The following is a 14,206-nucleotide window of genomic DNA, read 5'->3' on the forward strand; positions in this document are numbered from 1 at the left end:
AGGAGCTAGAGTATTACACTAATTGTACGTACCTCAGTGGGTTGAGACACTGTTGCAGAGTTTGGTATGTAACCCTCAGCATTTCATCTTTCTAAGAATGGGAAAAATAGGGTGGCTCTGAAAAGGCATATCCTTTAATTGTCAAGAGAAAAATCCGTGTTTGGGGTGTCTGCCATAAATGATCGTTATTACATAGCGACTATATATTTCAGCTATGAGTTAGGAAGACTGCGAATGAGTGTCATAATTTAAATACAGTAACATGCTGGATGTGAAGCTTCGGTGTAAGTGCCTATGTCATGCAGTGGCGCTCATGACGTAGGCAGCTAGTGCATGGAGTGGACATCCCCTCGTGATATCTCCTGACATTCCAGCAAAAGGAGCTGTGTGAGAATGTTTTGGACGCTATTTATTTTATTTTCTGTTGTTTAGTTGGGCCATTGGCTCTAAGAAAATCGATTTCAGATGGACAACAGCACGCCTCTGGGAAGGTGAAGGTGGTAAAAGTTCACTTCACTCGTTGAGCAATCAGTAGCGTTTGCAGTTCATTAATGTTTAGGTCTCAATAAAATCATACAAAAGAAATAAGATAAAATACATTGCTTTCTCTCTTCTACCTACTATGCTGAGCAGCAGACGAAATATTTCAATGAACTGATTTGTCAAATTCTAGTTGAGAGTACTGTTGGCATTTTAAAATGAAATAGCAATTGAAAAGGGCAGTTTGACTATTTCTGAGCGTTTTAGTTTTTGAGCCAGTAAGGAAAGCAAGCACAGACAGAAGAGTAACTTGCCGAGGATCACACAGTTTGGTCGTTATGTAACCATACATTAAGACCACTGTATTTTGTTGAACCATGGAGAGAAAAGACACCAGGTGCTTGAGAGGCAACACTTCACTCAATGCTCAAGTCTAAACAAGAATCAGGCGAAACAATTCCCAAGCAAATTCCTGACTGGACTACAGATATGCGGAAGCTGGAAAAGTCTTCACTTTGCAGCCTACATTTTCAAGTCATCAGAAGATCCACAAACCTTGCCAATGCACACTGTTTGAGGTGCACTTCAGTCATGAAGGTGCCAAAGGATCCATAGTGGGGGTAACCGTATCAATGTTTCGAGTAAATGTGTGACTAGTTGTTGTAGATTACCCATTTACTCAAGTGGATAGTCCAGTGGTTTAGTTAGGGTTAATCAGCAATTTCACATTTGTCCGTGTTTTCTTCTAAAATTTAAAGCTATTTTGCTATGTGGCGAAATCTCTTCTCTTGACATGTCCTGTTACAATGGAGGTGTTTGAGGACACGCCCACACATATCCAACCCCCTGAAAATGTCTGTGAAGGAACTAAACATTCAGATTTTGCAAGAGTTCCCTAAATTCTGCACCCCCTAAGCATCTACAGATCTGGGACCGTGAATCAGAGATTCCATCTGTGGGCAAAGATAAAACTTCTAATGTTCTTTGGTTTCTCCTAGGTGCACCAAAAGCTCTGTGAATTGAGCCTTCCGCCACAGTGGATCTCCTCCTCAAACCCCAGTGATTTACAAATGACACAAGATGAGCCCCCGCCCTCATACGCCTCAACATTCACTCAAATTCAGGATTATGTGGTGGCATGTCTCCACATTATGCGGGCGGCCAGTAGAGGCATGGGCCATCATTCTGTAGGCTGTGGTAATCCTTATTGATGCACAAATAGGAGTGTCTACATTGAGGATTACGTTAAGTGTGCAAAGTTCACATTTAAACCCCATACAAAGTGTGGTGGCAAATATGTCAGAATCTGTGCAGAAAACATCTGTAAGATGCTCAGTTTTCTAGCTTTGAACGTGCATTATTACCATGCTGAGCTTCTCAATTGAATTTTTAAGAGCCTATGTAGAGGGCAATGGAGTAAACAATGTTGAAGACAGCATATAGAAAATGTTATATATCTTTTATTAAAACAGCGTAGATGGTTTTATACTGATTTGGCAATTATATTTAAAAGACTTTTGGATGAGGGATCACAATTCAGAAAGGATTTTGCCCCAGTGCTGCTGGAGAATTTGCCCCACAAATACCAAAACAGACGAATTGGCAGAACATTGCTGACAAAACCTGGACAATATCAGAAAGCATGGCAGAACCCTTCCCCCCTCCAAAGTGCAGCAAAGGAACCATTGAATATTCCATTCATAGTGTTAGAAAAGAACCAGCGTATAAAATGACGCAATACACTAGCCAACAATGAGAGAAGAGCAGGTCAGAGAGACGACTGGCAGAAACATCTCGCAGAAACAGAACACATGACGTTTATTGTCAGGAGAGCCCACCTGAGCCCTAAGCGAAGGCAGAATTGACCTCAGTGGTGAGTGTCTGAAAAGTATCAGCACTCCGTCCATCGTTTCCTTGTGTTTGCTCTGTTCACCGTAAGTTGGCAGGGTATGCCCAGACGTGGGTCCCTTGCTCACTTTGCCACAGGATTCAAGCTAGCCTGGCTGATGAGGGGTGTTACTCCAAAACCGTCCCAAGATGCTTGTTTCCGGTCCAGGGAAGACCTGGCTTAGCAGTTCGGGCTGGACTGTTCCCATGAGGCCCAGGGTCAAGACTGATTTTCATAAACCTGGATCGGAACTGGGGTGGTGAAATGAGATAAGAATGATGATGGATTAAATCCAGATCTGTGACTGGGGTGAGTGTCTAAAACGCGTCGTCCATCATCTCCTTGTATTTACTCTAGAATTGACATCAGAGCCAGCACGAAAATATAGCAATACCATCAGAAACGGAAGTGAGGTCCTCGGTCATTAAAACCTCAGTAAAACTGTAGGGCTGACTCCTTGTCCGATCGTAAGTCCCTCAATAGGTTAATTGCGGCTGCGAAACTAGGGAGAGAGGGTCAGCCAGGGGAACATACAAAATTTTCATGAAGTTTCTTAGAGATATTTTTTGTTGTCTGTACCTGCTATTTCCTTCATTACGGTGTCAAGGACAATGACAGAGGTGGTGAAGGGCACGCCAGAGGTAGCAGGTCCTACCCTGTGCTCCTCCAAAGTGACGCCAGTGTTAAGACCATAGTTAACCCAAGCAAGGGAATGAGCACTGGATACTAATAGCAGTCTGTTGCTACATCTCTCTGCAATCTTACCGACCAATCTTGATAATCTATTTCTCCAATAAAGTGCTTAAAAACTAATAAAATGGACTATCATCACATTTCATGATGTACATTTCTGGAATGCAACTGAAGGCGGAAGGTCAAAGTGCGTGTAAAGCCAGTTCTGATGCCTCCCTCATTCCTACAGTCAATTTATTGAATAAAATGCAGGGGAAAAACACTCCCTGGATTCAGCTCTTATAGAAACAACAAAAATAATCCTGTTCAATGTATTTGTCAAAAACGTTTCCAAGGCAACTTCAGCTAAGGAACTGTCTACATTGCAGCAGGGATTTTTTTTGCTGTCAGATTCCCGAGAGCATCGCAAGACTTTCCTTTGACAAACTTCATGTTCAGAAATGTCTGTTCGCAAAACATAAAATGTACTTACAGTTATGATTGGAAAACATATATTTATGAGAATGCAAAGGCCTTATGTAGCCCATAGTGGCCTGGGGATATCACATGAAGGGCAGGGAGACTCATTCATTTGCTTTCCCAGATCACTCAGTGTGACAGAGAGAGAGAAAGAGAGATAACACTGTTTATTTAGACCATAGTCTTTAAAACCATACACAGCTTTTTTGACAGTCTGGAGCCATAATTGGTACTCCTGACTCTTGCACAAAAGCCCAAGGGAGGAGGATGACTGAGCTGCCTGTGAGCCCTGGCCACGTTCCTATAGGTGTACACACAGTCATCAATCAAGTATAGAGTATTTTTCATTTTTATCTTTTGTGTTGGTTGAGTCTGTGAGCTACCACTTACAAGGGTGATACACAAAACCATTTACGAGTATGTGAAGTAGTTATACAGGAGTTCTCTTTTACATACTTTTACTTATCAATGATAATTAGCCCAAAAAGTCAAATTCCCTGTTAGTATAAGTGCAAACAGGGCACAGTTCTTTCTATTTCTACTAATTATATAGGAATAATCCCTCAACATTCCAATTTCATTTCCAGTTTAGATATTTTGGGGGCAATGCACAGATGCATATAAGAGTGCGTAAAAGAGTACTACAGGAGTACTATTTTATGTGCTCAAAAATACCTTTCTGAATAGGCCCCTATGTTTCTAAAACACCCACAAGCCAGATGCTACCCTTTAACCCCTCCCATGCTCATGACGAGCTGAGCTCGTCATGAGCCACGGTTCTCGTGTGCTCATGAGCTGAGCTCGTCAAGACCGTTAGAACGCTCAGGTTCGGGGCTAATTCCCCTCCTGTGCTGGGCGTTCTAACGAACGGGTGTGGTCATGATGAGCTCAGCTCGTCATGAGCACACGAGAAACGTGGCTTATGACGAGCTGAGCTCGTCATGAGCACCGGGGCGCTGTGCACGCCCCCTCTCCCCCCAGCACAGCGGGGGGAATCTGCCCCGCAGCCAAGGGGTTAAAGTGTAACATAAAGCCAAGAGATCTGACCCAACCTACGTTCGGTAATGTTGATTGTAACAAACTGATATAGCCTTAGAGCCCGATCTGGCGGGCTCTAACAGCCATTAAAGGCCCACTCCAGTGTTAAAGACCCTAGTCGAAGGCATGATTTTCATTCACAGACCAAACAAATTCACTTAATGATACATTTTTTGCCAAAAATTGGTTCCCTGAACAATGCTATTTTAAGTGATTCTGTTTTAAAGATGCCTTTTAACACCTTGAATGCTATGGGGATTTTTCTCCTGTGCTGGAACTCCATGAACCCCATTATTCATGACGAGCTGGGGTCGTCATCAGCGTAGCAGGAGGCTACTGCATGACGAGCCCAGCTCGTCATGAGCGTGGAAGGGGTTAAAAGCCTGTATTATAAGACACACGCATGTGGTTAAAGTATCCAGCGTTTATACTGCACCAATCCTACCCTGCATCACTGTAGATGAGCAGCTCATCTTCATTGCCGTGACCTGTCTGCGTCAGCATGACCCAGCTATGGCTGGGCTTCAGGAACATTGAGATTAGTTGCTGTGATGTTCTGCTTGGATGAAGCTGCAAGCACACCTTTAAAAGAATTTTACAACCTCCTTAGCTCTTATAGCTAAGAGCAGAAAGCGACTGCCAAAGACCATTCATCAGAGTGCTGCAGCAAGACACTGACCATATAATGTACTGGAATTGCAATCCACTACCCAGAATCGTTGGTACAACCTATTTTTACTTATGACTGCAGCTGAGAGGGAATGGGTGATGGTCTTGCATAGAGGAGAAATGTGAACTAATTAAATTATGACGGGTCCTTATATTATAAATGATACAATAGGGGAAGAAGGATTAAGTTGTTCATTCGGACTCCAGGCCAAATTGAGGCAATTCTATGAGATGTGCATATTATTACGTTGAAGTAGTACCAATGATTTAGAAAGTATTAAAACAACATTATATAATTCCCAAACCTGTTTAGAGAAAAACGTAATGAGCAAAAAGACACCAACATCAGTAAACTTGGAAAAGTAGAATTGGAGATATATACATTTTTATAGTTTTAAGGCAAAAAGTGCTTAGAAAAAACAAAACACCATTGAGAAATAACAGTTTGTGATTGACCGAGACCTAGGCATGACTTCAGGCTGACTTTCATGAAGCGGAAGGTGGATACACCAAACAGGTATCCACATGGAAAAATGTACCTTAAGACTTTCTCTCTGAAAAAGAAGTCAAACCACTCAGAGGGGCAAGGCCAAAGCTGAGCCCACTGAGGGTCCTTCTAAGTTTTACATGTTGTTTCAAGCTCCTGCTGAAGAAATTGTTTTTGGCATCAAAATATACAAGTGAGACAAAGATGAATTTGCTCACTTCGGTGCTGGGATAAACTTGCCATTTTACCTTTAGAACAAGTAACTTTTTCAGCTCTCAAGGTCTTCCATCTGGGCAAGCCTAAAAACTGTAGTTGGGCAGTGGTTCATGAAGTGGGATATTTTCACTCTGAGCTTCCGTTTAACTTGTTTTCGGGATGGCAAAAGGCTCCAAGCTGGATAAATCCAGTTTTTCCAGGGTGAGCCTCAGCATCTTGTTGTGACCCTCGTGAGGTTGAGAAATCTATAAGTCCTACTTTTCTCCAGCTGTTGGAAAGGTTCCTCCTGGTCATTTTTTAAGGCCCCAGCTCTTCAGGCTAGGGTTCTAGGTAAGCCTGGGTGGGTAACTCCACTCCGCCAGCAGAGTTTATGGAGATTTGCCTACTCCAGACTCCATTGCAAATGCGGAGTTTAGGCAAAACTCCGACTCTGTGGTGGAGCAGAGTTAGCTGTCCCCTCTACCCTCCCTAATTAATTATATATTTTTTAAAAAGGCACTCACCTGCCTCCTCCTCGCCATGGCTGGTTTCCTTCCTCGTTTTGCCGTCCTTGTTCATTGAAAACCAATTCATCGTACGTGCCTTTTTAATTTTTTTAAAATTAATTAGGGCAGGGGGAGGAAGCGGAGCTGAGTTCCACTGAGTTTTTTTCCAACTCCGTGGAACTCTGCGTAGAGGCACTACGTCAGCTGCCCGGAATTAGTTCTAGGCACAAGATGCATGGTCAGCCAGGTATCCTACAAGGTCCAATCAAATGTGGTCAGCTGGGTTCTCTCGAAATCAGAATTCATTCTGCATTTTGTGTCCCTGGGATAGGCAAACAGGAAGCCAAATTATTTGTCCCTTGGAGAGCAGTTTCAGTCCCTACGTGCTGGCAAGATTCAGGAGTGCTTGAATCTTTTTCTTCCAGCAGCAGCCTTTTGTGACCTGAAACAATTGGGGCCATGGCAGGGAGGAAGAGAATGCACAATGCCTCGGGGTGGTGAGTGGAAACCACTAGAAGCTTCCTCCACTCAAAGTGGGCACCAGGTATAAATGTTGGACCCATAGACCCAACTCTTCAGTACACATCTGGACCTATGGATTCTGCCAGAAGTCCATAGGCTGTGAGGCTGAAAAGATGGCCACTCTGATGGACTGCTGTGCTGAAGGACTGCTGCTCTGCTTACTCGCTGCCCTCTTGCCTTGTGAGAAAGGCGGTACCCTGTATCTCTAAACCTAGGACCCTAGAGTAACTCCAAGAGCCAGTTGGCTGGCTTCCTTATCAGAACATAACGGGGTTCCAAAACCTTGAACCCAACACCTGGAATTTGCCATCTGTAAAGCCTATCCTGCCAAGAGGTGTCACCCCAGTCCTGTACCCTTGGAAGGGGACCCAAAAGTGCTCTGCCAGCCCATCTTCTCTGCTGCACAATGTAACCCTGAACAGAATCGATGCATTGCCACTTCTGCATGGCCTTTCCCAGTATCAGGACTTTGCATCACTCTCACAGCCCACAACTTCATTGGAACTGCTGCTGCGCAATGCATCCCCAGTGCACACCCTTGCAGCATTTTAAGCCTCTTATCAACAGCAGCCTCCTTGATTACACAGGACTCCACATTGCAAGCCCCGCTGCTTGCCCGGAACCGGCCAGTGCATAACGCATCCTCGACACAGAACTTCGCTTTGTAAGCCCCCTCGATGATGCAGCAGGACCTCGCATCAAAGCCTCGCAGCTCTTTGGAACCAATGCTGTACTACACATCTCCAACCAGAACCTCGCATCACCTCTGCTGCTTGACACATCCTCAATTTCGGAACTCCGCAACTCTTTGCAACCAGAATTTAAGGTACTCTTGTTTGGCAAACCCTAACTGAGTGCCTGTAGCTGGCCTGCGCTCCATCACTGTCAGCAGGAACTTGTGACTTGTCCAAGTCTAACGCGACCAGATATTCACAGTTGGTGCTTTGTGCTTTTTGATGCTATTTTCACTTAAATCTTTAAAATTGCATATCTCAAGTTCTGCTGATTGGATTTTTGTCATTTTGGTCTTGATATTTTATTAAAATGTACTCTATTTTTCTAAATGGGTGTGGGACTTTTGGTACGTTGTGTATTACATTTATTGCTGTTTGAAGTGCTGCATAAATACTTTAGACATTGAATCTAAGTTAAGCGTGACTGCTCTGTGCCAAGACACCAAAGGGTTGAGCACAGGTTAATTTGGGGTTTGCTTATGACTTCATCCTGACAAGGATTGTGGTTGCTGCTTGAGTAGGGTATCACCCCCCTCGACTAGTAACCAAATTTCTTACATCGTCTTTTTTTTTTTTTAGATATCCTGAGTTATCAACAAAGCCAACATCCAAATTTTGTTCAGCAAAGGCAAATTGTTGATTGAGGCACCCAATTCTTTCCTGCTGTCTTCTAAACCCTTTGTGCACGTTTTGTATTGTATTGTCGATGCATTTATATAGCACTGATGAGTTGGCAAAGTGCGTTAGGTGAACCACGCCTAGATTATACAGAGTGGTTGGGCAAATTCGGAGACCACAGAGTGCTGCTAACCTTTAAGTCCGCTCATAAAAATGCATATGTATTGAGTGGTGGATCACTGAACCTTGTAGCTATTGTATAAGCGACCTTCAGGTTTCTTGGCACTTTGCAATAGCTTGATGTTCATGACACCCAGGTGCAGGTTGCCACAAACAAAGAGAATCCTACTCGCAGTGAAAGGGACGGTGAGTGTACCACAAGTGTGGGGACACTCAGTGTTGTGTTAAATACCCCTCACACACCAACAGGCCCCTTGGTGTCATGCTTCATCATTGGGGTCTTCGCACCCCTCTAACGGGATGCGGCGTGCTGCGACCTACGACTACGCGGGAGCACTTTCAGTTGGACTATGTGTGGTGTGTGTGATGCTAGTGAAGGGGTAGTAAATGTGAGTGGTGGGGTTGGTGAAGGTTAAAAAGTACCTGGCTCGTGGGTATTTAAGAAAAAACTTTATTCATAACCCCGGGCTGGCACTATTAAAAAGGTGCAGGGTGAGGTAATTAACTGTTGTCACTATGAACAGTACCTCTAGTGTGCGTCAACATGTTTCGGAGCTGGTGCTCCTTCTTCAGGACGGGGGCACAACTTCCCACCTTACTCACGTTTTTCTAACAAATGTGTATTTTACAAAAAAGTGCAGGACTATGTACAGTGAATTAATACTAAATACAGGCTATAGTGTGCCTACAGCGGATTTTATGTGACCATGCACTTGCATGACTCATTTTGTGGTGATGGCTTGCTTCATGAGCATTTCTGGACGTCAGGGGATGATTGCTAAATATGCAGTCTCAGGACAGAATGTGTCTCCGTGTTCCCCTCACGCTGCTCCGCTGGTTTCTGATGTGTCATGCAAGTGCATGGTCACATAAAATCCGCTGTAGGCACACTATAGCCTGCATTTAGTATTAATTCACTGTACATAGTCCTGCACTTTTTTGTAAAATACACATTTGTTAGAAAAACGTGAGTAAGGTGGGAAGTTGTGCCCCCATCCTGAAGAAGGAGCACCAGCTCCGAAACATGTTGACGCACACTAGAGGTACTGTTCATAGTGACAACAGTTAATTACCTCACCCTGCACCTTTTTAATAGTGCCAGCCCGGGGTTATGAATAAAGTTTTTTCTTAAATACCCACGAGCCAGGTACTTTTTAACCTTCACCAACCCCACCACTCACATTTACTACCCCTTCACTAGCATCACACACACCACACATAGTCCAACTGAAAGTGCTCCCGCGTAGTCGTAGGTCGCAGCACGCCGCATCCCGTTAGAGGGGTGCGAAGACCCCAATGATGAAGCATGACACCAAGGGGCCTGTTGGTGTGTGAGGGGTATTTAACACAACACGGAGTGTCCCCACACTTGTGGTACACTCACCGTCCCTTTCACTGCGAGTAGGATTCTCTTTGTTTATGAAACAGTGCCCGTGGAGTAAGAATCCTACTTCTATACTCTACCTCCCTCTTATTGTTTTTTTCATATCGCAGGTTGCCACAACACAGCACTTAAATAAACGAAGTTGAAAGAAAACCGAAGCGTTTCGTTTGTGTGTGCTTGTCGTTTTCATAGGTTGGCGATGCCACGACAGACCTTATCAGGCTGTGCCACTCACAAGCCATTCACGCCAGTGTGGTTTCCAATCAGCCTTCAAAAGCTCAGAGGCAGCATGTGTTCCCATTGTGAAGGCTGAATGAGCAACCAAAGCCTGTAGATGATACACGTGCACCAGAACACATGGTGTGATGACGCATAGAGTGTTGATGGCTAATTCAGATAAATTAGGTCCATGAACAGGGTGCCTAAGTTGACCAAAGTATAGAAGCTGAGGCAAGTCACTTTAGCCTTTTTTATTGTTCCAATGTATGTATTTGACCAAAACGTGCACCTCGCACGAGGGGCTACTTCACAAAAATAACATTCACTGGACCTCTGATGAACTCTCCAAGCACATATCCTGTGCTATGCACGATATTCCAGACAAGGCATTTTATACCCCGAAGGCTTCTCTTGCTGCGAGTGTTCTTTGGCTTGCCAGGGTCATTTGTATTTTAGGAAGATGACGCATTCTGAGTAATATCGCCCTAAAACACGTAAGAACTAAATTTGTATTCAGTGCGTTGGATCTCTTTTTTTGTGCTACTGGAAGATGCGGATTATGGTTTGCAAAATAAAAAGTCAAGATTCGGCTGACGCTTGTAGCCCTCGAACGTCTTCGGGTTACGTACGTGCGTGACTTCAGCACGCTGCGTTCCTTCTGATTAGTGCCGTGCAGGTAGGTGGACGCAGCCTGCACTGAGATTCTTGGTAAAATGGAAGGGAGAAAGAAATAGATTTTAATTCATTTGGAAGTGGGGGCGCTTTTGTATCTGACTGAATAGTGAAATATCCAACTCCAAAGTGAGTTCATGATTGTGCTAGCTGCATCTACAGGACCCAATCATGGATGTTCTCTAGACAAACGTGTCTACCTTTTTACCCAATGGCATGCATCAGTTTGTTTAATTGTAATGTGTATGCTATGGTTCCACGTAAAACGCCTCAGTATCATTTGGCAACGACATGTTGATGAATTAATCGATTAATTAGCTGGTGCGCTTCAATAGGTTTATCTTGCCTGGCCATTTGCCTGCTTCTGAGACACCAATCCGAGTTGTCTATATCTCACATTTTACTCTGTGTCTGTGCTTATTTATTTATTAATATGAAAGAAGTAGTAAAACACATAGTTTTGCTTAAGGAAAGGTTGAGGCGACATGGGTCGATTGAAAACAAGCATTTAATCACATGGATCCCTTGCTGGATACAGTGTTAACCCTTGCTCTGCTAGTGAAATCTAAATACTAAAAAATAAAAAGTAAGGGCCTTGTTTAGAATTAAATGAACAGTTGCTGAGGTCCTGTCTGCATTGTTAAGACTGCATTGATGCCAGTGACGCTCTGAATAGTTTTGTGCACAAGTACCCAGGGGGGTGTGCAGTGTTCTTAGTGTACTGTGCTGTAACCTAGCAATATTGTGTGTAATTAGGTGGATAGGGTGAACCCCTCCCAAATTAATAATTGAGGGCCTAACAGTCATCTAAAACGTAAAAACATCTGTACTGAACTCCCTAGAAATTAAGTGTGAGCATGCTTGCGCTCACTTCCCATTATTATTTTTTTGGCCTGTGACACTTGTAATTATGTAGTGCCATTACTATGTGGTGCCTGTTTCTTCAAGAAGTTTGATACAGTTTGCAAATTGACCGTATAGCACGCCGGTATTAATTATACATTTTGGTGTGATTCGACAACCCCGTTCCAGGGCCACTATTACCAGATGTGGTCTGTTATAATGACTCAATCAGGACGTGTGTGGTAACACATTTCCTGCTTTTGATATTAGAAAAATATTTCTTTTGACCATCTTGTGATTGTATTGACTGGTCAAGGAGGTTATTGTATTGGTTCCTTTTACCGTTTATCGTGATATTGTTCATGGGTGCATTTTATGGATTCATCCACGTTTCTATGCACTAGTATCCGTTGGTGATTCACCCCATTTCGCTATTCAACCTGCTGTTCTATTACACGGTCCATTTATATGGACCTTTTGGACTGTGGCCAATCGGTTTTTGCTGGCACCTCTTACACCTCGTACTCCTCATATTGATTGAGACTATCTGCGTCGTATCATTCTACTCTACTTTGCCTTGAAAAAGTCCTTGTACCTATTTCAAGTACGGACGAAACACGTGTCGGCTGTTGTTTTATGAACTTGAGAATCACGTTGACAATCAATAAAGAAAAAGAAGACTTGAAACTTGAACTCTTTTCTTCCATTCATACTATTACGCCTGAGTAGATTTTGACCTGTTTTACAGCTACTTGTTACTCTGACTGTATATCATATCAGTCTGTACGCAATTACTTTATAGGATTGTGCTCTCCTGACCTATTTGTTTGACTTGTAATTTGTGCCTGCTATCTTGTGTCCTGTTATTTTTGTCTTTTTTTGCCTTTTTTGTTTGTACTTTTGAGATTCTGTACTTTTGAGATTCTGTTGCTTGCCCTTGCGTTCCCGCCTCTCCCGCCTCTCCCGCTTTGCACTTCCCAGCACCCCTCCCAGGACCTACTTAATGGAGGTCTCAGCCCATCTGCAGCGCTGGTGCGCACTGCTGCAACACTGCCGAAGGCGTGGCAAAGGCAAGCCCGTCTGCACCCATTCAAACCTGGACCGCGCCAGGCCCCCTACCTTCAATCTCAATGCATCCATCACCACAGCCACCCTCCGCAATCAATAGAAACATGCAGAGGTCAGACTCCGCCTCATGAAACACTCGGCCAACCCCAGAAACCTCAGGAATAACAGCTCCATCTCTCTACTCCCCTTCGCCACCAAAGTCCTTGAGAAGGCCATTAACCGACAACTTACCGAGCACCTGGAGAGCAACAACCTTCTGGATTCCTCCCAGAGCGGCTTGCACGCAAACCAGAGGAGAAAAGTTGGCCTAACGGCTCGGGTGCTCGTTCTCGAATCTGGGGAACTAGGTTTGAGTATCGGCAAGGACGCTGAACATCCTGTGATTCTGGGCAAATCACTTAATCTCCATGTGCCTAACAAAAAAATGAATGTGTCCTCATGTAACGCAACTGGGGCTATGTAAAGCACTCTGATACCCAATACCTTCGGGTCAAGGTCGCACTATATAAAGCTCTGTAAAAATAAAAAAACACAGCTCACAGACCACCCTGATCACTGCCACCGGCGACATCAGAACCCTCCTCGACCAGGGAGGAACAGCAGCCCTGATCCTCTTCGACTTCTCAGCAGAGTTCGACACCATAAGCCACCAGGCCCTCATCAAGAGACTCCACCACATCGGAATGAAGGGCTACGCCCTCAAATGGATTACATCCTTCCTCACATGATGAACATAGAGAATTGCCTACCAATCTTCACATCGGAACACAAGGGCATCATTTGCGGCGTCCAGCAAGTTTCATCCCTCAGCCCCACCCTGTTCAACACCTACGATGATGCCCCTGACCAAAGTCATCAGAACCTATGGTCTCAGCATAATTTCTTATACAGACGACACCCAGCTCATTTTCGCACTCTCTGAAGACGCTTCCACCACCAGGTCCATCTTCAACAACTGCATGACAATGTTGCTGAATGGATGAAGACCAACTGCTTAAAGCTCAAAACGAACAAGATGGAAGTGCTGATGTTTAGAAACAACACCTCTCTGTAGAACAACACCTGGTGGCCTTCCGAGTTTGGACCCACATCCACACCAAAAAACCACACCGACAACCATGGCATCATCCTGGACAGCGCGAGACTCTCCACATGCTCCAATAACTCTTCAGGTGGCTCCTCGTCAACACCAGGAAAACTGTTACCCAAGCCCTAGTCATCAGCCAACTCGACTAAGACAATGCGCTCTTTGCAGGAATCACCACCCAACTCCTGATAAGACTGCAGAGGATGCAGAACTCAGCTGCTAGACTCATCCCCAACCTCCCTAAATTGTCCCACATCACCCATTCCCCCACCTCAGGAACCTCCACTGACTCCCTATCCAGAAAAAATGTAAATTCAAGATACTGATACATGCCTACAATGCCCTCCATGAACAAAGACCAGCTTGCATCAACCACCTCCTAAAATAAAACAAATCTCCAGACACCTGCGCTCCGCCTCCCTCGCCCTCACTCCCCACATCTGTTGAAGCCACAGAGGAGGCCG

At 44.4% G+C, this 14,206-nt stretch overlaps 1 protein-coding gene across 1 annotated transcript in view; it reads left to right on the plus strand.

Annotated features, from left to right (window-relative positions):
- The window catches only part of KCNK9 (potassium two pore domain channel subfamily K member 9), a 287,601-nt gene that overhangs the window by 250,261 nt on the left and 23,134 nt on the right, over nt 1–14,206 (plus strand). The window lies entirely within an intron of this gene.

This window comes from Lissotriton helveticus, chromosome 4_1 (assembly GCF_964261635.1).
Source record: "Lissotriton helveticus chromosome 4_1, aLisHel1.1, whole genome shotgun sequence".
Taxonomy (NCBI): domain Eukaryota; kingdom Metazoa; phylum Chordata; class Amphibia; order Caudata; family Salamandridae; genus Lissotriton; species Lissotriton helveticus.